Raw genomic sequence first — 25,379 nt, forward strand, 5'->3', positions numbered from 1 at the left:
TAGTACAATGCAACGCGAAAATTTAAAAGTATATATTATTTTGTAGTCTGTTATCTGTTGTTGTAACACATAAAAAATAAAGAACTCTACTATACTTTACACTGTGGACCGTCTTGTCGTAGAGTCGAATTTGAATCTTAAGCATAAAGTGAGATGTACCGTTGTTTTCGAGTTCGCTCTTTCCCTGCACAGGAGGCAAGTAAAACCTGTAGACTTCAGAAATGAAGGTGAAAACAGAAAATTAAAACAATTCAAGATATAGAAGCGAACTATGTGAGAATAAACACGCAACAAGCACGCAAGCAAAATCATACGATTTAATCCCGACAGACAGATGAAAATTCTTTTAAAATATGGTGTTAATATTTTGAACAACACTAAGAATACGTTTCGTCCTATAAGAAAACTAAATTAAATTACACTTGAAGTTGTTGTTATTGAAGTCCACGATATGAGACGAGCGACAATAATAACGTCAAGCGCAAACGGATGCCTTGACGTCTGTCGCTGTCGCGTTGACTCTATAAGACAATTCCTGTAATGAGTAACACATGTGCCAGGTTACCGACCTCACTTAACGCGACAACCAGGAGGATTAATACTTTTATGAATAGATACTACGACTAAAACAAAAAAACGAATAACAAACTTACTCAGTTGAGCCACAAGGGAAGGAGACGAAAAATTATTATGACAATATCGCTTTGAAGCCACCACGATTAAAAAAAATAATTAACAGAAATAGTGATAATGTTTCTGTTAACAGTCTAATTACTGCATGTTTTAAATATCATTTCGGAATCTAATCCAAACGTTCTACAAAAAAAAGCTAGCAACCATAGATTTACAGATAGCAGGATAAAGGCCAACTAGTGAATGGGATATTGTTTGGAGAGGACGATGGGCTCGAGTTTCAATTAGTGTTGTTTTTAACATCCAAACATCTGGCGGCGTGTGAGAAGGGCTCGGTGAAAGGTGTATGATGTACGTCACTTAGTTGGATTCCGGGAAATACGATCTCGCTTGTTTAAGGCTCAGAATTATTCTGCTTGAAATGTATAAAAATTAAAGGGATTCAGGAATTCCTTAAGCACTGTCTGCTTCTAATTTGTAAAAAGTATAGTCTTAGCGTCCAATTTGAAGGACCAAAATCCTACAACGCAAAATTTTGAACATAAGGTACAGATCCAATATTTCAACTTAATTAAAGGATAACTAAATCTTTCATTAATTTCATCACACTATATCGGTCACAGGTGCTCCACGTGCATTCGCTCAATACTATCAACACATGTTTCCCTTTACAAAAAAAACACCATAAATAGAAGTCCCAAGATGTTTTATCGTCCATAAACCCACATGCGGCGTTGCGATAGATCACGTTCTTCGGGGAAGTTTTTTTAAGCCCGTCACTTTTTCCTTAAGAAATACAAAAGGAATATATTTTTTCTCCAGTTTTCATATAATTTCCTTGAACTTTTCTATGGGATCGAACACATAGATAATCACCGCTCGAACATTATTAAAATGAAACAATATATTTTAAAAACGGTGTAAAATTTTGAAACGTGGTTTGTAAGCAATCGGTATGATTCAGTGTCAGCAATCGGTATGATTCAGTGTCTGATAGTTCAGGATACGCATTCAACCGACTATCAAGCATTTCCTTATCTGTAGACTCTGTACTCCGGCGACAAGCCGCTCAGAAAAGTTTGTCTACAACTCTTCACATCGAAATCTAACATGGGCATTATCTAGACATAGTTCTTTTGTGATTTTTATTATTCTTATGTGATTGATAGCAGTTATTTATTTTTTCCACGACAATTGTTTACATTTTGACCAAGTTTTACTTATGTTTGTTGGTTTAGTAACGGTGTACAGAAGGAACCTTCAGACCGAGAGGACTACACGCAGTTTAGTAGCAGTAGAGCTCCTGTCCTCTTTATAGGAGACTCAGGGATTATGTGGGGACTCTTCCTCCAGGCTGGAGGGCCTACCCTATTACAGGCACATGGGACTTGTCAACTTGTATCTGATGGGCGCAACGGCAGTATCCCTAAGATCTTTGAGCATTATAAAACAAACACAAATGTTTTCTGCTTTGATTGTATAATACAAAAATCTTACTATTAGAAACTATATAACTAACATTAAAATGAACAAGTGATTATTATGATTCCTATCACCACAAGGAATGGAACAAACAGTTTCGATAATAAACATTTTCTGCAGAAACTAATAGTTTTCGGTTTTATGTAAATTTAGTATTTGCGGACTGCAAGACTCGTGACTATTAAATTATACTTTTTAATTTTGAGAAGATGTTTTCACTGTTGTCCAGTGAACAGCACATCAAGCTATACACTTTTGTTCGAATATCGCTTCCAGTGCAACGGAACAAGACCCATCGATTGTAGATGAAGTAAACCGCTATGTGTAATTATAGCGAAAAACAACGTTATTGCTTTTGTGAAATGGTTCTTTACATACATAATCATATCATATTAAAGACGCTCTTGTTATTTACACAGATTAAAAATAAATTTCAATGAGCATCAATAAATCTTCCTACTCTTCACTCGTCCCTCTTACTGATTCGTCTCACCTTATTTAGACTAACATTCCGTTAAAAGATTTTACAAGGCGTGCGAAGAAGATTTATCGTATTCCAAGGTGCCGTGTGGGACCTATCACGGAGATTTGTAACATTATACCGGCAGGCGAGGGCATAACTCTAGTAAAAAGTCTCTTTGGAAGCCGCGTCTAATTCTAACCGACAAGTGCCACTCCAATTCTTTAAAACAGTTAAAAAGTTTTGTTCGTCAATGTCTTTCGTGAAAGTTTAGTAGCAGTAGAGCTCCTTGTGAAAGAGTTGGTCCAGGGAAGTACTGCCACCTTACCTATTTCTGTCGCCGAGCAGTAATGAGAGGATTACTGCGTTCCGGTTAAGAAGGGTAAGGGTGCTGGTGAAATTACAGGCACATGGGATTTGTCAACTTATGTCTCAGCGTGACAGTGGCAATGCCCATAAGTTCTTTGCGATTTAAAGCTCTTGAAAGGCACTGCAACTGTTATGGATTGGCGTATCGCTTACCACCCAAATCCAGGCGCACGACTTGTCCATTACCTTCCTCATAAACCGAGATTCGTTTACTCAGCGAAATCAGAAGGTAAGTAATTCTTTTCTCTAGTAACCATCAATAGTTCTGCTTAGAAAACGTCAACGTCGAACGGTATTCGTATACGATGTTATTTTATTTACATCTATTATTTACTGCATTACCAAGTTTAAGAGAGCACTTAAAATTCTTAAATTGGATCCATTTAGCTTTTTCGTTAAGAAAGTACGCTTCTAATTAGTTTTTTAAACTTCTGAGGGAATTTAGACATTCCTTAAGAGTAATTTCCACGTTTGAAACTCTCGAAAAGCAGTTAGGAAATTTTTAAACGCGCCGAGTGAGTTTGTTCTAAAGATATCTTGGCTTAACTCCGCTATGCACATTATGAAAATAAATCACGGTATTATCTTAAGGAAGATATCTCTCCCTTATTCAGCCTACTGCACGTGAACCAGTTTGATTTAGATTACCATTAACATAATCCTGTTTGGTGAAAACCGAGACCATCCCCATTTGACTCTTTATCCCCTCCGCATCATAACTTTAGCGCTCTTTTGAAGTTTCAGAAGAAAATTATTAGCGGTCCAATCTCTATTCTAACTTAAGTTAACATTTTAATCAAAAGGGTACTTAAAGATGAAATTATCTCAAAAAAAGCTTTGCCTTTTTAATTAATCAACTACTTCGGTCACTTAATTATACAGTTCCAACTACTGCGTTTACAATTTACAAGACTGGAGCTCTTTGGCGGGTCATTTCGCCAGTCGTTGTCTTCATTGTCTTTAAAAAAAGTTAATAAATAAGTAGTAAAACAGGACAACCGGAGAAATCTTTCAATCATAGTAGAAAATCCGCTTTCAATCTTTGCTAATTGGCGTTCAAAAATTGTTAGGTAGTATTTTGATTTATCTAGATTTTAATTTTTTCGATGTATTTATTGTTTTTTTAGTCGGTCTGACATGTTCAATAATGAAGCCCCTAGATAAATGAAGAGTTAAAAGAAGTATTTAGCTGGACAGGTGAAGTCTTTTGCAAGTTTTAGTTGCATTTTCTGCCCTTGGAACGAAAAAAGGCACAACTAACATTTTTATCAAAATTTAGTAGTATACATACCCTGAGTATGGAAAAAAACTCAGGACAAAAGTTCTATCTACCTAATTTTTTGTAGACATCTATCTCCATAATTGTTGGATACACAGTAAGCTCAAAAGGCACAACCAACATCAATAATCAGGTTTTTTTAGTATCAGTAGAGCTCCTTGAGAAAGAGTTCGTCCAGGGAAGTACTGCCACCTTACCTGTTTCTGCTGCCAAGCCGTAATGTGAGCATTACTGCGTTCCGATTTTGAAGAGAAAGAGTGCTGGTGAAATTACAGGCACATGGGATTTGTCAGCTTATGTCTCAGGGGATGGGCGCAGCGGCACTGCCCCTCAGACCTTTGTGATTTAAAGCTCTGAGGCACTGCAACTGTAATGGACAGTGACCTGTAGCTTACTACCAGGCACACGACTCGTCCGTCCCACCACTTGGTGTCATAAAAAAATACCATAAAAGGTCATACTTGACGTTTATTTATTAAAAAAGAAAATGTGTATTATTTATTAAAAAAGAAAATGTGTATTATTTATTAAAAAAGAAAATGTGTATTACGTACTTATGTAATAAATAAAGTACTTCATATCAACTATACTTTTTTCAGAAAAACTAGATAGATTTTAAACTCGTTTATCTCCGAATTTTACATTTGCTGCTTATGCCTTTCTTTCTTCTGTGGGCAGTATATTAGAAAATTCTTTTAAGGAAATAGCAGTCAGTTAACATACTGCCTCTAGTGACCTTATTTGAAAAAATGCTCGCCGAAAATAAAACCTTTGTACTTACTTTAAACTTTGTAGAAAAAATGTAGGTAATTTAAAAAAAAAATGCGTGAGTTCCTTTAATATATCTGAAGACTTAGTTACCGACTCAGTGGTAAAATGTTGTGCAAACCAATAGTTTCTCTTCCACAGTTTAATGACATTTCCTGGTGGTCTGCCAAGCGGATCATCTGTGGAAAGTTTTATGACTTTGCAGAGTTAGTTGCCTACCGTAACGAAGGTGCTCTTTCTAAAAAATATCACCTACTGATGCACATAATTTCTCAATAATCTAAAGTAATATTCTTCGCATTACAATTTGTATATCCATTACAAAAAATAAGTTAAAACAACCAGTCGTATGTTTTCCAAAAAACCGAAAACCCAAAAATCTCTAGCAGTCAATAACCGTTAACTAACGTACTCCATCAGCAGGAGTCCGTATATAGACGACTTTACCTAGCCATTTTACCTCGCATCGGTCCCTAAAGACCTTTGGTGCGTCGAACGCTGTCAGACTTAAAGCCTTTAAGAATAAAAGGCGTCTGATTTAAGGCCCCCTGTCGGCGATAACGAGGAAACAGGCTACGCTGCCGGTCGCTGTGTAAAACTTGCAACTACCCACGTTTTATCGACGTTCCCTATCTACCCGCATCTTGGCCGCAGTCGGACCGTGTCAGCGAAGAGCACTGGAAGGAAATTATGTAGCCATTATGGTTGATCTACAATGCTCACCTGGAGATCGGAAAACACTTGGGTTACGCCTTTGTTCACTGTCAGATCTTACAAAGTATCTAAGTACTCCACGCAAGTGAGAAACAAGGGGTCTACTCTCGATCTCCGTCCGAAATAATCACTGTCAAATAAGTAATATTCGACAAAATTAAAAGACAAGTATCAAGTATGAAGCTTCATTCGCACCACGCGTCTTTTCATTTGGTCAAGTATTGCTTATTTGGCAATAATTGTTTCAGACGGATGTCGGACGGAGATCGAGAGTAGACCCCCAAGAATTGTTAGATTATTTCTTGACAATCTCCATAGTCGAGTGGATTGCACACGGTTTTCATGGTATCGCCATCTCTGACGTTCCGGTTCGATCTCCGACCGGGTCAAAGTAGAAAACTAATTTTTCTATATTATCTCGGGGTGGGTTGTTTGTGGTACCGTCGTTGCGTCCGATTTCCATAATACAAGTGGTTTAGTTACTTGGTTATTTTGGGATGAGAGCAACGTATGTGATGTTGTATAAAAATATTATACCTATCTCATTGACTTACAATTATATGGACGTCGGGTCCGCGCTAAAAAGTGTCCGCACTTGTAAGGCGCTAAAATCGTATACAGAGCGCCAAACTCCGCTTTAGTCTTCATTTGTTCTACTGACAGCGCGATACTGCGATGACATTACAATTTAAATTTCGAATAGGTTGACTTGGGACATTTTTTTCGTGGTTTTTGTATTAGACCCGTCGTCCATTTATTTGTAAGTCAATGACCTATCTACTAAATTGTTGTTTTAACAGTTTAGATTATAAAGACTAAATGAATTTTGGAGTTCAGCTATTTTAATCAGTGTACCAATTACTCCTATGTTAACACATAGGGTAAAACCGGGTCAGATGGCCAATCGCAACATTTCAATGATTCGCAAACGAGATGGCGACAGTTATTGCTCAGTTCGCATCGTATCGTGTCTAAGTGCAAGTGTACGGCGAATATGCTCAGTAAAAAAAAATAAAAGTAAGTAAAAACCTTGTTTTGAGTAATGCTAAATTTTTTTGGAAGGTTCTTGTTTTACACTACAATGAAGTTATTTTTTCAAAATAAGGATTATTTTTGTATTTATCGCTTAGTCTACATGCAATGCTTTGTTATAAGCTCAAAATTTTACGTATCATGTTTTTTCTTGTTTAAATTTTAAGTGTGGCCACCTCTCCCGGAATACAACAAATAGCTGATGTCAAACACCGTCGCGTAAACAAGTCTGCAGTCTGCGAGCATGTCATGGATAAATCTACACATTCAATGAAGTTTGACAAACCCCAGGTTCTTGCAAAATAAGTCCGTTATCTACCCAGAATGCTGCGAGAGGCCATTGAAATTAAAAAACATCCTAATTTCAACAGGGAAGATGGTTTCTCAGTACCACCAGTTTGGGATTCAGTATTTCCTCTAATGAAAAATCCCAAACAGACATAAGACTGCAGTACTAATTAATATGTTTTAGTTTATTCTAATTTCTATTATTAATTAATAATAAATTGAACTTAATAAAAAATCATTCAATAAAATAATTTGTAAAACTTAATGTAGCGTAAATTGTAATGTTTTCTTTGTAAAATTAAAAATAAGGTATTTAATTAATAACTATTGTAACTATAGTGAAAAATAGGGTGGTTTGCATCAATATTAGACATAACTGGTTGAAGACTGTACCACCTTAGTCAACCGTCACCATTGGACCTGTAAAGGGCCCGAAACGTCAGTTTGTTTGAAAAAACAAATATACGCGATTTAAATCCGGAAAAATAGTTTCATTTCCTAAATTAATAATTAATTGATCAAAGTTTAATAAGAAATAAAGATTTGCAATGTAATATCTAAAATTTTATTTTGACAGCGTTTAGAAAAAACTATGGCCATCTACCCCGGTTTTACCCTAATATTATAGTTGCAAGGACGTAGAGTTGCCGAAATCAACCAGATACAACATACCATACTTTTTTATTAAATAAACACGTTTAAATAAAAAGTTATTCAAATGAATTCGCGTTTGCCTCAACCAATAAATGCACTATGGATTCGATTACACCGGCACACGAGACGTAAGTCCCAGGCGAGACATTCTTCCAGGGGCTAAATAAAATTACACAACACCCTCTAGGGGCAGCCAGGGCACGCGACAGTAACGTTACTGGGGATTATTGCCACTGCACTTGAGAATGCACCCTCGACCGAACGGCAGATATTGGAAAAGAGGGTGGCAACCCTGCAGCATTAGTGGGGATTATTGGCATATCTTTTTACGAAGCATTACGTTACGCGATAAGCACCTTAATCTTTTCGAGCTTTGTTTCAGAACAAAGCATTTATACATTATCAGTAGTTTGATTACAGCGCAACTGTTGTTGTACGAATGTGAAATTGGGTGTGATTCATAGAAAACGATTTAAGGTGACAGCTTCATTTAGTACTAACTGACTACAACAATGTTATTGATCCCCAGAAAGAATTGACATGTTCAAAGCTAATCAGTGGTTTATCTGAATTTAAAGTTCAAAGAACATATATGCACAATCGTTGTTGACCATTTGAAGATAAAAGTGATTGGATTTTTTTTTACGACTTTTTAGATATGTTGTGTGGTGTATTGAAGGGGTCATACTTTCAGGCAAAGGACATTTTAGTAATGGTCATCTGGCGTATCCATAAAATTTTACAGCTCTTAGATTTCTAATGAGTCACCAGGACTGATGGATAAATGAGGATGACAATAGGGCGAGAGCGCTTTTTTGACGCCCTGTTTTTGGAAAGAGGTTCCGGGGTGGAGTTCCGGTAGGTACAATTAATTTTTTTTTTAATTTGGTTCTAGTCTACCGTGTAAGCATCCCGCAGTGAAATCAGTTGTTTTGGTACTTATAATACCTACATGGTATGGTTGTCTGGCACGTTATTATTATTACACCGAATAGGCGAAAATTTAAACGATTTCTTGGAGAATATATTCATCTGAAATTTATTTACACAAGTTTAAGTTTCACAAAATTAAACATCTTTAGTCCATTTCATTAAAGTACAATATCATACACACAGTAAATGTCAAACTATTATATTAGATACTTAATATTATAATATAATTCATTCTTGTAACGTTTGATTATCGGTTCTCCATTAACTATAAGATGGAATTATCCGATTTGGTTTCCACAAAGTCACGTTGATCGGGTTAAAAAAGTACCGACAATATGAAATGAGTATTAGAGGATTTGAAAGAAACATAGAAACCTTCTTCGCTGATCAGTTTTAATTGAATTCTTCGTCGCATTTCAGTGTTCCATTTAGTTGTATGCAACTGTGTTTGATGAGTATTCTCATGTGTTTAAAGATACCACTAGCGGTTGAAGAAAAAAAGGAGGCATTAAAAAAAATTAGATATGTGAATAGAAACGTAGAGTTAAAAAAAAAGATTGTATTGACCGACCTATCATTGTGCAAATTTGTAACATATTTAGCTCAAGGTTTGGCACACATTTGAAAAAACCATCTCAATGTCGCAGCTCAGAGTTGTTGATAGAGTAATTATGAAAAGATTGTCACTTGTCATATCCTGTAGAATTTGGCATAAAATATTCAACATGGATAAAGGCGGATCGCGAAGAATTCCGCGGGCTTTTGGTTGGGCCATTTGCGACGTAATGGCGCGAGAGAGAGTGCCAGTAGGCAACTAATGGAAAAAACGTCTGCCTCCCGCGATCGAAGCCTTTCAAATATGACGTCACTTGAGTGTATAAACATGAGTTTTAACGCGGTAAATAGACATTTTTAAATATTAACTTTTTATCACTATTTTTTTAAGGATCTTCGGTTGCGTTAAAGCTAAGAACAATCGGGCAAAGAATGCTGCCCCTCGTATAACGTATGGCATATACGACGTGAAACTTATTTACACGCTTCTCAGAGATTACAAAGAGGGGTTGGTGTAAAACTAACAAGGGTGCAAGTTTCTTATTAACGACCTGTCAAATTTGTTATCCTCTAATCCCGTTTGAAATACGCCCTTACAAACAATAGACGTTGATTGGTTTTAATACGAACAACCCTGTGTATTCAGAGCTTAATTAAGTCATTCTATAAGAGTACAATAGATGTCATAATCTCACACAATTATTGAAAAACTCGTGGAATCAATGATTTGCATTGCAGTGAAGAAAAAAATAGCAGAGAAAAATTACAAGCATCGGTGAAAAAAAAACAGTCAATGGGAAGGATTTATTCCATGAACACTTCCGAAAATCGTCGATGTCAAACACTTTACGAGGGATGTTCGAGTCAATGTTCCATTGAAACAGTCTGATCTTAGCGAGTTTATTTAACTTTCTTCACAGTAGCTAAATATCCGGTAATTCATTCCGGTTTTCTTCAGGTTTAATAATTGTGCAATCTCTTGGGTATCGTGCAGTTTGTTTTTATTTCTATTGCAAAGTTGGGAAATGTATGTCGATTAAAATTTTTATCTTTTGACGTGATAATATCTTACCTGGTACGAATTTTCTGAAGAGGTACAGGATAGAAGATTTTAATGTTCTTCAATTGAAGGGCAAAAATAACAAAAGCTGGTTCCTACTTACTAGGAAAATTTTAATCTTTATTCTCTGGTCACATATTAGCTCAGAGGTCATCAAAAAACACGTCAAGAAACCACCTGATAGAAATTAATAACGTAGAACAAACAAGATACCAAGGCGAATGTTTTCGCCACCTACCCCAAGTATATTCATTTAAGTTCAATGTTCCACGTATTTTCATCCCGTTTTCATTTACACATATTGCGGTCGTAAATAAAGCAACGGTCAATTTATTTATTCCACCTTTGGTAGGTGCAAACAGACTCCCCTTTTGGAGAGGAGGTGGATACTTCCCTTGAGACATTGGGTGGGCAAACACTTTAATATGAGAGCGGAGTAATTCGTCTACCATGTAGTCACACCCGCGAGAAAATTAAGAAAATCTAGATAGAGCCCATGGGTACAAACTTATTCGCATCTATAATTAAAATTAAATTTATTTGTAAGTAACGGTTCAAATTAGATGTTGTTTACAGTCAGAATACCGATTAAAAAACTGACTCAAAATCTTAGTGATTGATATTGATTCGCTCTGACCAGCTTTAAATATCAAAATCAATTTTATTGTTTTTAATATTTTGTCGTATAAACAAAGATCTTGTCCATTTCTCTTCACTATGTTTATTTGAGCTTTTGTTTGATTTCCTGAAAGAATATCACCGCAATCTTTGATATCCCAGTTCAATGAAAACGATATCTAGTGTTGCTTTATTAAACGCAAACAGTATATGGTTTCATAAGAATTTATCGTCATGTTTAAGTGATGTTTCTACAACCTTGGCGGCAGAACGTTATAATTCTTTAAAGGCCGGTCATTAACAATAGAAACACTGTAGGAGGTCGTTACAAAGTCATTGTGTAGCAATATGAACGGCCCCATCAATGACCTGGAGATTAAAAATATTACGACTCGACTTTGTGATATCGTGCAACCCGTTTGAACGCCTACATGACATCACTTACCTATCTCTTTCAAGCATACGTGGGTTCTCATTCTCATATTCCGAAGACATATTGTGTATTACTGGAGCTTTAACATTACAATCGTACTGGATCCAAAGATAGACGGTGGGCGAAACAGCCTCATTTTTCATATTATTTTAAAATGGAAAAGTGATCTTTGTAACTTCCAATAAATCACAGTTATTTTCGTTAATGTGCCATGTTTGTAAATACATTCTACTCGAAGGGTTCAAAAGAGTTAAATCATGTAGCAAATATTCATTCCAATCAAACAAATGTAAATTAAGTCTGTTGTTAACAATAATATATTTAAGCAAGTTTACTGAAGAGGCGAGTTTGTAAATAATTGTACATAGGCAAACAATATTGTTATTTGTATATACGATAAGTATGTTTATCTCCTTGTAAAAGCAATCAAATATTGTACCACATCACGTCGCCTGTAGTTAGTATCAAAGGCTTCACACTTACAGGTGAACGAACTGGAGTACAAAGCGGCTCAACGAGGATAAACAGCAATCAACTCCATGTAGCACATTACTGAGATCTCGAGATCAGAGCGTTGGTTGTCGTTACCGTTATTTGAGCGCGTCACGCTTGGAAGAGGTAAAAAACGTTTCTAACGATGAAAAAAAATTACTAACGTTTGGTGACATACGGTACAGTTACGTGATAAGTGGTCTACAAAAAAATGCGAAAATTACGACTATTTTTCGTGAACTAGTATGTACGTGAAGACTCACTGGGACAAACAATCATGTTAATAAACATACTAGTTCTTTAACGGCGCAAACAATCGCAAATCTAAAAAACAAACTAAAACCTTAAATCACTAACTCAGTATGCGGTAAAGAGCAAATTACTTGTGGCCAAAAACCTTGTATGTAATAAATCTTATGTTGTATACGTGTATAGGTAACGGTTTGTGAACGCGAGAGACGTGATTAGCATACTTACGTAACCAGGCTGTTTAGAATTCTGCTGGCTGACGAATTAAAACGGAAGCTCTTGATGAGACTTGCTTGTTTGTGTATCTTCTTCACTTTCGTTGTACAATATCAGAGAAATGTCAAGTATAAATATTTTCAAATGCTCGTATTGCAGCGGATGAATAACTAGGTAGTTCATGTTGGTAATGCTGTCTACAACATGAAAGTGAAATATACTCTACCAAAGAACAAACAGATAAGGCATACATTATTTATGTCGAGACAAATCAAGCCAAATCATGAACAGAGGAATCATCCATGCCATTTCAAAAGCGGACATAAACTGTCCGTATCAGCTGTCGAAGACATTCGTGATAAAGCTAAATTAACACAGACATTGGGTGAGGAAATGGTGGATCGAATGTTATAATTGTGGCGGAATATTAAGCCTGGTAAAGAATGAGAATTGAGAATTTGTATCGAATAATATCTAGAGCAACGGCGCGGTTTAGCAACATCGTGACGAAACGCAGTCGGGGTTACAGTTAACTGCCTATTGTTCGAGTCCAAACTGGCGAGACTCATCTCGTCATAATTGTTGATCGTTAACCCCACCAGTCGAGGTCGCGAGTGAATAACCGTTTGGCAAACTTTGTGACCTGATTTAAGCGTTAAATATGGACTGATGTAGTGCTACTGTCTGAGATACTACGAGCACTTGAATATGTGACAAATAATAGAGTTTCGTTCATCAGAGCGTACATTGACTCAAAGTTTGAATTGGCTAATAGCCTTTTGAAGAAAGGAAACTTTATCAGATAAACTTTTGCACACACTACAAGACAAAATGAAATTATGTAAGCTAATTAACATATGTTAGAATTAATTAGATTATTAAATACATGTATACACGCCCGTAGCCCGCATAGTTGTATTAACTGATTGCTCATAAATATGGATCATAAATATTATTCGAAAACTGAGCAACCGTTGAATTCTACTGACAATTTTTTGCCATTGCATAGTTAAGTTTATGAGGTAAAGATGACCTTCTTCTTACTTTATAATAACTAAATGTTATCTTTCATAACTTTGTCAAAGTCACTCAAAATTTTTCTTTTTAGATGTTCTTTGTTTAATTGTCCATTGCCATCCCGTTAGAAAATGTGGCCATAATGGGACGTTTTGAGAGAGATATGACACATTATGGGATTATTTTAGGTTAGAAATTTTTGACAATATCTGTTGTAGAACCTATTGACGAAGCCTAGTGCTGATCTTTAAGATGTAAATTAAAGGTCTTTTTTATAATATCTGTTTTTTTATTGAGTGACTAAATTTATTTTCGTTTTCTTAAGATTTTTTAGGTAGTCTTAATTTAATTCATTTGATTTTAATAGATCGTGATTTTATTTTATTGTACAAATTTAAAAAATCACAATTCAATTAAGAGTTATGTTGAAGATTCTCAATTAAGACTAATTCTTGGACCGCCTGCGTCCATTTTACTCGTAGCCGGCCTTAATTATAACGTTATTAATCAATTAATTCAATTACGTCCTGGTTTTCTTTTTCGCTGCGAATACTGATTTACATATTCTTGTTCGCTAATTTCGATTAATTATTTGTCTTTTATTACGTAAGGGAATTCTAAAATAAGCATTCACAAACAAGATTCATCGTACATTGTATACTAACTGAGTTGTCAAACACAGAAAACAAGCTTACAAAATATTCATGCAGCAAATTTGTAGTTTAACATCGTTAGGAATATTTGGGATCGCTTTGAAATTACAGCAATGTGACATACGAAAACAAAAGATATTGTTGTTAAGTCAACTGTTTTCTGTTACGGTGTACCTAGATGCTTCTTCTACTCTAGGATTATATTGACTTTCGAGTAGTAGGTGTGTTGTCACCTTGATTGCACTTTCTATAGCCGCTTTGCGATCTTCCTAAGCATACTTGACGACCTTGGGGGCCAACGGTTCGGTTCCTGGTAGGACCAATTTGGGAAATTAACTTTTCTAAATCAGTAATAGGTAGTGAATTCGCTCTAATACTTATAGTACTAGGAATTCCCTAATTTGTTGTTTTACGACCGACTTTGTATATTGAATGTTATTGTTCTGAAATTAGAAACTTTTTATTTCATTGCACGGTTTTAATTAACAATTATACGCATCCTAAAACAATTTGAATGCAAGAATTCTCTTTAGCGGCGTATTCATAATGAGAATGGATCCGTCAATTGAAGAATAGCACACAAAGGCCATTGTTTCAATTAAGGCCTTAACAAGAAAAAGGATAAAACATTGGCTTTTCCGAAAATTTTCTAGCCGCGTCTGGCCACCATTGTCCTCCTTTGTTCGTTCAGTTTGTGAGAGTTGGAATAATAAATAAGTGCTCTCCGTAAAGTCAAAATGTTTTCCATTTTCCGTTTTTTTAATTCTTTAATTTAGTCCAACCAATTTATTAAAGATTTATTTCATATTTAATTCATTTATTCCTTTGTCCCGGCAAAAAAGTACACCTGATCAAATACCGCACATTTAAAAGGCCTAAAACCGGAATGGTCTTCTTCCTGAAATATTTCCTTTACGCTATGACAAGAGGTTCTTCAAAAAGCGTGTTAATAGAGTTCTTAAAGGCTTTTTTTATAATATCAAGTGACGGGAGGAACAAGTCGTGCGCCTGATGGTAAGCCACACGCCTGTCCATAACAGTTGCAGTGCCACTCAGAGTTTTAAATCGCAAAGATCTGAGGGGCACTGCCACTGCGCCCGTCACCCTGAGACGTAAGTTGACAAGTCTCATGTGCCTGTAATTTCTCAGCACCCGCACCCTTATCCTTCAAGACCGGAACACTGTAATGCTGCCATTACGCGGCAGAAATAGGCAAGGTGGCAGTACTTCCCTGGACGAACGGCGGCCACATCCCATTAGGTGACTCGTCTGCTCGTTTGTCTCTCACTTTACATAAAAGAAAGGAATACTTTTATTTGAATATTTGTAACATGTGACTGTATGTACTTACATCATTAGCATAACTTTCATGCTGTTTTCAAAATCCAAACCTCCATCAGTTTCCAACGCCTATTTAGATAAGGATGTTACGAAACTGTGAAAGTTTTTATTTGTTAGTGTCATTATAACGTCTGTAAGTCGTGTAGTAATTATAAATTAACCGTTTGCAGATATCGGCTATCGGCTCCGTCAACATGTCTGATGAGATTAGCTACATACGTTGCGTAACGAATTTAATTCGAAAGCATCGAATTTTAAGCCCTGTATAACTTTTTATGAACGAAGGTTTGCAACATTCAGTGTTATGTTGAATTGCTTTATATACATTAAGCTTTTTTATTAATCTGCTAATTTAATAAAACTATGTATGCATATGAAAATCAGCAATCTATGATGCTCTAAACCAACATTTTCACAACATCGTACCGGGTTCTGCATAAGGGGTACAAAATCCTAGACAGGTACAGTGTTGCATTTTAAGCACAAGAAAAATGCAATGAAAGACACAGCATAAAGTGAACAATTTAATTCAAACACATTGAGGACGGAAGAGTAAAGCAGGAAACAATAACGAGCGCCTCGGATGACTGTAGACATCAAAAGAGTAACGCACTGTTGCATTTTGAATACATTTCTTTTTTATAACTACTTGGAAAGTCAGACGAAAGCAAATTGTTATAAACAATGACTGTCTCTTTTAAAGTCTCGCTAGTGGGGGAGTACCGTTCTAATGTCGCCATTTATAAAATAAGGGTTCATAACGCCACAAATATTATGAGCAATGAAACCACGTCATGGTACCACGTTTTCGTTAACTAAGGTAACCGATTCTTTGGGGAACTGTATGTTTTTGCAATAAGATTCCAGAGCACATATTAAGTTTACCATTTCCTAAGTTTAAAATTTACATTAAAAGTATTTTAATTGATAAACCGTATTACAAAATTGAAGATTACGTGTTAGATAAAAATGTATGGAAAGACAACGTGAGTCTAGATTACACACAAATATGATTCAAAATATCTTCTATAGCATTTAAGTTTATTTGAAAAGAGCAATCCCTAGAGTTTCTTGCTTGTTTTTCTCAAGGAGGTCAGCGTAGTGAACGAGCAGTGGCTTAAAAAAGGACGTTTACAAGTGTAAAAATTTTACTTATGGAATAATTAAAATAAATAAATAATAAGTTTATTGTTGTGTTTATATTTTTGTCCGTCGCAATTATTCTAGAACGCACGGTATCCTTCGTCTTTTTGTTATGTTGATAGCAGCCAATCAACGGGTTATTAAAAATTCGCAGTGAATCTGTGTAGAAATTAGATTAGGGTCAAGGCGCACTAAATTACTGAGTAGTAACGAAACACTTTAGCCGAATCGAATCTTTGACGGTGGCAAAACGCAAAATAGATATTAGACAATTTATTCAAGGTTCTTTAGTAAAAATTAGAACAAAAATTAACAATTTACAATATATATAAAAATCTTCTTTTTGGGGTTCTTCTCTTTTCGGAGGTGGGACAACATCATGGTATTCTGACATTAGAGTCTGCCGGTTCAAAGAGCAAAGTAATACTGCAGCCGAACCATTCTTTAACTAGAAATGCCGCTTTCTACCGTGTCATTTTCGGCGTTTTTGTCCTGTATGATAAGCTGGAAAAATTTGCACTTATTTTTCCTCATAACGTGGCCGAAGTACGACATCTTTCTGAGCTTAATGGTGTTCATACATAAATATACATTCAAGCGTACTTTCAGAAGATAAATGGTGTGGTAAAAGATGGCGCTTTTATTGCTAGAAAGAATCGATAAGGGTATCAGCCCATTTTCAAATCTGTGAAAACCTCGCTAAGAATTTTGTGCCGCAAATTGCGACCCCAAGAGTTAGACGGGAGTCTTCGGGATAATCTCCTATTGTCCCGAGAAAAAGCACCGCCGAGCAAATGGGTGGATTAAGAAATTTATGTCGGGTATAATCTGTTACTTTTTTACATCTGCCGAAAATGTACTTCTAGATTAAAAGACAAGAAAGAACGTGCAGTGTTTACAACAAACAATGGAGAATAAATTGTAGCGTCAATATTGATGTTCTTTAAGTCCTAAAAGACGGCGTAAAATTTCGTGAAGACGTAAAATTTCTTTGAGGCGAAAATTCTTAATGGCAGCTTTTATTAAACACTACAACTTGTTTAGTAGGTAGCTTTAAAATTATGCGATAAAACGAAAATTCCTCTGGCTTAAATTGACGCTTACAGTTCAATGGTGCATAATTTTGCTGCATAATTTTCCTAATCTGGATTGACTCTTATCTCTTCAGTACTAAGAGTGAATTTGCTTCAAATGCGTAGGTTTGGAAATAAAGTGTGGTGGAGCTGTAGTTCCGTTCCTACACATTACAGTTGTTTATTAGGTATATGAAATTTCCGGATCTGTATACGGATATATATTTATAATATTTGTTTTAATAAGCTCATGTGGGGTAATAATTTTCGAAGAAGAATAGTTTCCTCTTAAATACAGGTTTGGTTTTGAAAATTGGGTTGTAACATAGTTCTCTTTTAAGTCTTCAAATTGTCTGAATTGTTTCTGACGGCATTAAAGGCGAAATTACTTAAATCATTGAGATATCCTTGACGCTATTGACATACATTGAAAATTTTTATATTTTGGTATATATCTGTCGTTTCTGTACGAATATAATATTTTCAACTCAGAAGAATAATGTTTTCAGAGAATAAGATAATGTACGTTACACATTAGATAATGTACCACAAGCGGTTGTATTAGTCCTGGCTTTTGTAGACTAAATCTATGATACGGAATTGTTGCTCTTTTAACCGACTTCAAAAAAAGGAGGAGGTTCTATTCGACTGTGTTTGTTTCTTTTTGTATGTATGTTACGCGATAATTCTGGCATTTGTGAACCGATATTGATGATTCTTTTTTTGTTAGAAAGAGGGTACCCTAGTAGTGGTTCCGTTTAAATTTGAAGAAAATATTCCACCTCTAAGGGTGATAAACTAGGGGATGAATGACTTTTGAGGTCGGTTTTTTAGTACTGATTCTGAAAAATATATAAATCGGATAGTTCGTAGTAATCTCTATTGATTCTTCGGATGTCCGATCGTTGTATGTATAAAACATCTCTGGTTTATACGGACGTCAGTACAAGGTTGAGAAGTGGGCGTTAAAGATGTGCAACGGTGCGTTCACACGGGAATGTGTCGGTGTCGCTCTAGCTCGTATGTGCACAACATTGTAAGTTGTATTTCAAAATTTGTGATTATTCACTAATATACAATTGTAACCAGACACATTTAACTTGAATCTAGTAAACTAATACCTACTATATTATACACCTACACGTGACTAATAATTTGAGATTCCAATTTGCAACATTAATTTCATATATATACGATTACGATTACGATTACGGTACGATTTTAAGAAAGAAAGTTCTTCACACCGTTTTTAAAGCGCGATGATTATGGCAAATCAACCTGGTTAAAGAAATCTAAGTTCATGTGTGGGCTTTAACAGTTTGATGAGATGAGTGAAAGATTATACCTAATATACTCGTACAATATGAACCAAACAGTAGAACTTTATGGTGGATAAAGATGCAACAGGTAAATAAATAAATGACAGGCAAAATGATAAAATTGGGTCGCGTTTATACAACGTTTAAAACGTTTTAATAATTGTGACGGTAAACATTTCCCCTTAAATAGCTCAAGGTATACTACAAAATTATAACAACATACTAATAGGAAAACCGCAACTGTGTAATATTGCCATATATCAAGCCTTGGAGTAATTTCATAAGATTTTATATTGTTTACTACAACATAATTCCATGAATTATTTCTTCCTTTTGAATATTAAAATTCAATGGATAGACAATTTATTTTCACTAAACATAAATTTATTAGATTAATTCTATTACGTTAGCCTGAAAACAACTTACAATGTAGGTATACACCATATATACATATATGTTATATTACTAAAATGTGTATTAAGCTTGTTTCTGTAACTTTATAAGTGTAATAAAGGATGATAGTTCATTTCAGTTGGTAATCGTCCTTATGAATAACAAATATTCGATTCAACCCATTCACTTATTTATTATTTAGACTTGGATCAAAAAATTAAGACACGTGTCTGACGGCATGCCGTTTAAAACATAGAGATAAGAATTTTTAATACATGTTAAATACACACAAACTCATTTAGTCAAAGAATTTATCAATCACACTCAGTTATATACAGATACAACATCAGATATCAACACGAATAAAATACACAATAGCCTAGACGTATATGACGAGATAGTATACTCGTTATCTGTAGATTGTAAACTACTAATAACATAACATAAAAGTTGAATCTGTTCTGGTTGGTAATTAAGTGAGCCAAAGCGTTTTTTTAAGTGCGTGTAAATTACACACGTCAAATAGGTAGTAACAGACGTCTTTTAAGCTGTCTAGTCTGCTGTGGAATGGTTCTGTTCACCTAAAAGCCTTTTGGCACGCCTTTCTAGTGAATCCAGAGTCGACACTTAGCAGAACCATTCCATAGGTGGCAGTAGTACTCCATACGAGACCGAACTTGTGCTTCGTACAGTTGCAGCAACTGTCCCAGGATGAAGTCCCTATCTACCGACCCGAGAGATAGGGTATTCCGGAGAGACTACGGGCTCCCCGGCAAGATCAGGGTACGGCGAGCGTCCGGGCCGAGCTCTCCGATAGTGATACGCCTTCACGGGTGTCTATGGTGGACCCGGACTTGGGTATGGACTCGCTGGGGTTAGTGGTGAGCTGCAGAAACGGACATGTTCGTCTGCCCTGGTAGTGTGTGGCCGGGGCGTCTGTCTCCTGCGCAGCTAGCGCGTCTTAGTAGCGGTCTAGACGGGGACGTAAGTCAAGGAGACGCGCGGGGCACGTGAGTTGCCCTATAAGTCGGAAGCTATAACACGGTCGCAGGACACTACGACCAGCCGGGCGGCGTCGTGGTGAGTGTTCACTGATCCCACGGCGCCGACACAACCGGCGAGAGGGAAACCCTTGGGGGTTTAGTGGGGTAGGCCCTCCAGTCTGGAGGGAGAGTTTCCACATAACCCCTGGGCTCAGGGGTATCCATAAAGATTTCCCCCCGTCAAAAAAAAAAAGGACACTACGACCAGCATCTCCGGCACTAGCCCGGAGAGATAGCTTGTAGAGGATGAGCTATATACCCTCCGGTCCTTCCAGCTGCTTAGGTTATTGGGCACTGGAGAGACGCCGTTTTTCAGCGTCGGGAAGTGAGGGTACCTTACAGCTCCGCCACCAATGAGAAAATTTGGTAGTGGACTTTAGAGTCGACGGCTCAGATGGCAACCGTTAGTTGTGCAATGCGCGATGGGAAGTGAGCGTGCCTACAGCTCCGGTAACTGTCTGAGAAATAGGGAGGGTACTGTACGCGCACCCGGGGCTGCCCACACGAGGCATTAGCCTCTGGAGAACCGGATGGAGTCAGTAACAACGATCTGTGACAACCCTGTACACTGGCTGATCTGGAGTCAGAACCTGAACTTGGAAGGTTCCTGTGCATGCACAGGTTATAGTGCCCGTCTCGTATACCCTAAGGGTCGGTAGGGAGGGTCCCTATAACCAAAGTTAATGGAGAAAGATATGGGGCTGTCCCAGTATGAAGTATCGCCTCGCCTTTGAGAGGATACCAAGCTTCATGGCGGCATTTTTGGCCATGGATGCAATGCCAAAGATTTTAAGCTTAATATTTAGAAATACAAGGCGCTTCACGCGATAGTACGGCTTCTGCCTCAAAGCATAAACTTTTATGCCTATATAATTATAATTAAAAGGCACTTGCACTGGTCAAATGTCATGACCGTGGAAGATTGTCACAACTGTGATGTTTACGAAAACGCGGCGATGACACTTATGGTTGTGACATTTTTGCGCCATGCCGCTCATACCCTTAAAGTCTTTAATTTAATATTGGCTTAATTATAAGCATAGTAATCCCGCTATATACACATACAATATACGCCAAAATTAACAAGTAAATCGAATATTTACCTTTACAACACAAATCCACAGTTTTGACACGTTATGCTCGACAGTTTCCAAAATAAATGTTTTCGAAATTAATTTTTCGACACCACAACAATGAACGCCATCGCGAGAAGCAATCATTTGAGGAGTTGCCACTAGAAGTATATAATTATTGATGTTGCCCGATGTTTAGTTCTAAAAATTACGACTTAGGTAGATTTTTGTATTTGACCATAGACGTGATAAAAACCCAAGTCACAAAAAGTTTTCTGAAAAAGTAAAGTGTTATTTATTTGTTTCTACAGAAATATTGATATTAATTTATCGGGGCTACATAACAATTCATAGATAAGTGGTAAAAATCTGAGTTGTTTATAATATTTTATTAGTTTAGGTTTAATGTTGCAATTTCGGGAAAGTCACACGACATGGAAGTGACATTTCATATAGTTCCGGTTAAACAAAAATATATTATGTATTACATTTACATACTTGTAATATAGCAAAATATACATTGAGTAATTGTTTATCCTGTGATTAATTTTTGCTTTTCATTATATTGCAAAAACATGCACTTCTTATTAAGTATCAGTTATTTGCTTGAGAACAAGAATTACCCATATTATCGATTTTGTATTGAAATTCTTCATTATGCCCTGGTGTCATAAATTTTGTAATAAAATAAATGGCACTAAATTAATTTCATTACATTGTTAACAAAGCAAAATGTCTTCTACAAAATGAGATCAAATGAGCTACATTACCAATAGCTTTGTAATTATCAACATTCACAAATAATGCGACAAAGTACACATTATGACCTTAATACTCACTCAACAAATTAAAGAATATTTAGAAACAGTAATGTGCTATTAAACTTGTTTAAAGACTACATGAAAATCATAACATTCAAGATTTTAAAATCAGACATGTTTAACAATTAATAGTAACAATAGTTACTCATAACAATTTTTGTGAGATTTACAATTATTACTTACTATAATAACAAAATTTATCAAATGACAATTTGTGTGAGTGATTCTCAATAATAAAAATCGATGAATAAGAACATTACTATCATTGTTTAAAAAACAAAAATGTTTGATCTGATGACTTGTTACATGTGAAGCAGTGGTTCTTGTTAGCTCAAAATCAAAAATTGAAGAAGATTCTTACCACTTTTGTGAGTTGCTCATCTCATTCATAGTACAGTTTTATTTACATTTGAAAAATAAGGGAGTAATTGTCAATTTTATATTAGGTATGAACAACTACAATTTTTAATTTTTCATTTTCATGGACTTTCTGACAAAGAAGTGCAGTTAATCAGAATTTGTTTAAGCAGGATTATAAATTGTATATAAAAATGTTTAAAGTCATGTCTTCTTAAACAACTTGATGATTTTGATATAATTTTCTCCAGAATTCTACCACCACTTTAACCAGTTTCACCTGAAAACCTGTGAAAAAATTCGTGCAAAGTGAGTTGTTTCATTGTACACTATTTCTATGTTTCTAATTGATTATTCTACTTAATAATACTGTAATTCAAGAACTAAAACAAAGAATACTGGAGAAAATACTTTATGTTCAAAAGTACATAGAGAAAAATACACTAAACTAAGAAGCTACACTCAGCGGCACGGAATCTTGGCCAAGCACTAATCTCGTGATTGTAAAAGTTTTAGGTGTTTCTAATAAGTATCTCTCATGAAGGTATGTAGAAAAAATGTTTACCCTTATTTCAAGAGGGCAATTCATTATTTTTGAGCGCACTGTCACACAATTTTTAAGTTTTAGTTGAATCGGGTCATTTGGGCGACAAGGTTGTGGGATAAAAATTTTATGCTTTGAAAAGTGTACTGTTAAGTAACCGACGTTTCGTGTTTTTGAGTGTTTAATTCCATATTTAAAAGAGAAAATTAGCCAATAAAAATGACTTTAACCCCAACCCAAGTTGCACAGGTCGTAACTTTAGTCGACCAAGGGCTGTCACAACGTGAAGTAGCTATCATTCTGAACGTGACACGTTCTTCAATGCAGTACGCCTTAAAACTATACCAGGAGACAGGCCGCTATACTCGCAGACCAGGCAGTGGTGGTGTTAGGTGCACATCGGCTCGGGATGACCGTTTCATTGTTCTGGAAATTTTGAGAAACCGCTACCTTACTGCTGTAGAGTGCAGAATAGCTTTACTTGCTCCAGATGGCCGAGAACAAGTGTGAAGAAAAACAGGTGAACGGTTTCTACTCATTACCACCACACAAACACAAACACAAAACACCACAAAAAACAAACTGTCAGCTTTCACGGGCGCTCCATAATGGTATGCGGAGGAACAAGTTCTGACGCACGAAGTTAGTGATTGTCGACAATCGGCTGACTACCACACGATATGTCGAGGAAATATTCCAGGATCATGTTATGGTGTATTCGGAGTTCATTGGACACAACCAATTTCTTTTAATGCATGATAATGCACGCCCGTCACACGTTGTGTCAATGAATATCTTGAAGAGGTTGCTATTCAAAATTTGCAATGCCAGCTCGTAGCTCGGACCTAAATCCGATAGAGCACACATGGGACACGCTTAAAAGAAAAGTAAAGTCGACTCCCAAACCGCCACAAACACTTAATGAGCTCTAAAATGCAGTTGAAACAGTTGAGCTTGGGAAAACATTCCTCAAATTGATGTCAGAAACATAATTCAAAGCATGCCAGATCGAATGCAGGCTGTAATTAGAGCAAGAGGAGGAAACACCAAGTACTAAAACGAGAAAGGTGGCAAGTTTTAATTTTCCATTGTTTTAAGATTTCATGTTTAAAACTCGCTTTTCTTGTAAAAGTGTAATTTAAAAGAAACTCGTTTTTTGTGCACAAACACTATAAAAGTGTAAAAAAACATAAAAATAACACATACTATAACTAGACTTTATTTGGTAATAAAATAGTATTTTAATATAAGTTATCGCAATAATCCAAGTGTGGCCAAGTTTCCGTGCCAGTAAGTGTATTTCGAAAATATAGTCTTGGAAAGTGATGTTTAATGATTCATAATTACAATGTGGAATTTTAAAATAATAAACAAGGATTGGCATAAAGTCCCAATGCATTAGTATAACAACAAAAAGAGGAATGCTATCATCATTTAGGGTGCACTGATACATACTCAATTTGATTATTTTTTTTATGTATAAGATCTTAGTGAATATTTAAATAAATCAATGAAACAGAATAAGAACTGTGTTAGAATATATATAAACATTTCAATATCTTATTATGTACTTTTTAGAATACAAAAATAAACAATACAATTAAATACATAATCATTAGGAAATGTAACTATTTTTCCGGATTTAAATCGAAACGTCGGATTGTTTGAAAAAACAAATATACGCGATTTAAATCCAGAAAAATAGTTTCATTTCCTATGTGTAACAATCGCGAAAACCTAAGAACTCGATACATAATCATTACTTATGGATATTCTATTCGACTTTACATTGAAATCTAGATAAACAATAAAGACTGCCTTTATTCGCTTAGTATTGGGAGATTGGGGGCCGAAAGACAGATATGTATAATTTCAAATCACACAGTCAGCTCTACTTATCAAACAATTTAATAATTTGGACTCTAATAGGTACACATGGCTAGTTTTTGAAATTGAAAATTGTAGTGCCTATTTTGCATGATGAATTAATGTAATCCACATGTGAGACACATTCACTGTATAAGTGCTTAACACTCACATCTATGTATAGATTTTGTGAATGATCAGTTCACTGGAATCAAGTAGGAAAATAAAAATACTTGAAATCACTTATACTTTTACTCACATATAGAACAGATCTTAAAGGTTTTACCATGTATGCTGGTGCTGCTGTTTACCCTCTATCAAAAGAGAATTGCCAAGTGTTTATAAAGTGGAAAGTATTTATATATTATGTAAGTGATATTGAGGAATTTATAAAATATTTTTGTAGGTCAAGGTGGAGGTGTAGTTATTATTATTCCTGGAGATCTACATAAAGGTCTATTTATTTTTCATGATAACAGATATTACAGATACATAAGTGTA

At 35.7% G+C, this 25,379-nt stretch overlaps 1 protein-coding gene across 2 annotated transcripts in view; it reads right to left on the reverse strand.

Moving 5' to 3' along the window:
- The window catches only part of LOC113237747 (ubiquitin-like protein 3), a 270,868-nt gene that overhangs the window by 244,849 nt on the left and 640 nt on the right, over positions 1-25,379 (reverse strand). The window lies entirely within an intron of this gene.

This window comes from Hyposmocoma kahamanoa, unplaced genomic scaffold, assembly GCF_003589595.1.
Source record: "Hyposmocoma kahamanoa isolate Upper Pololo Valley unplaced genomic scaffold, ASM358959v1 103, whole genome shotgun sequence".
Classification (NCBI taxonomy): Eukaryota; Metazoa; Arthropoda; class Insecta; order Lepidoptera; family Cosmopterigidae; genus Hyposmocoma; species Hyposmocoma kahamanoa.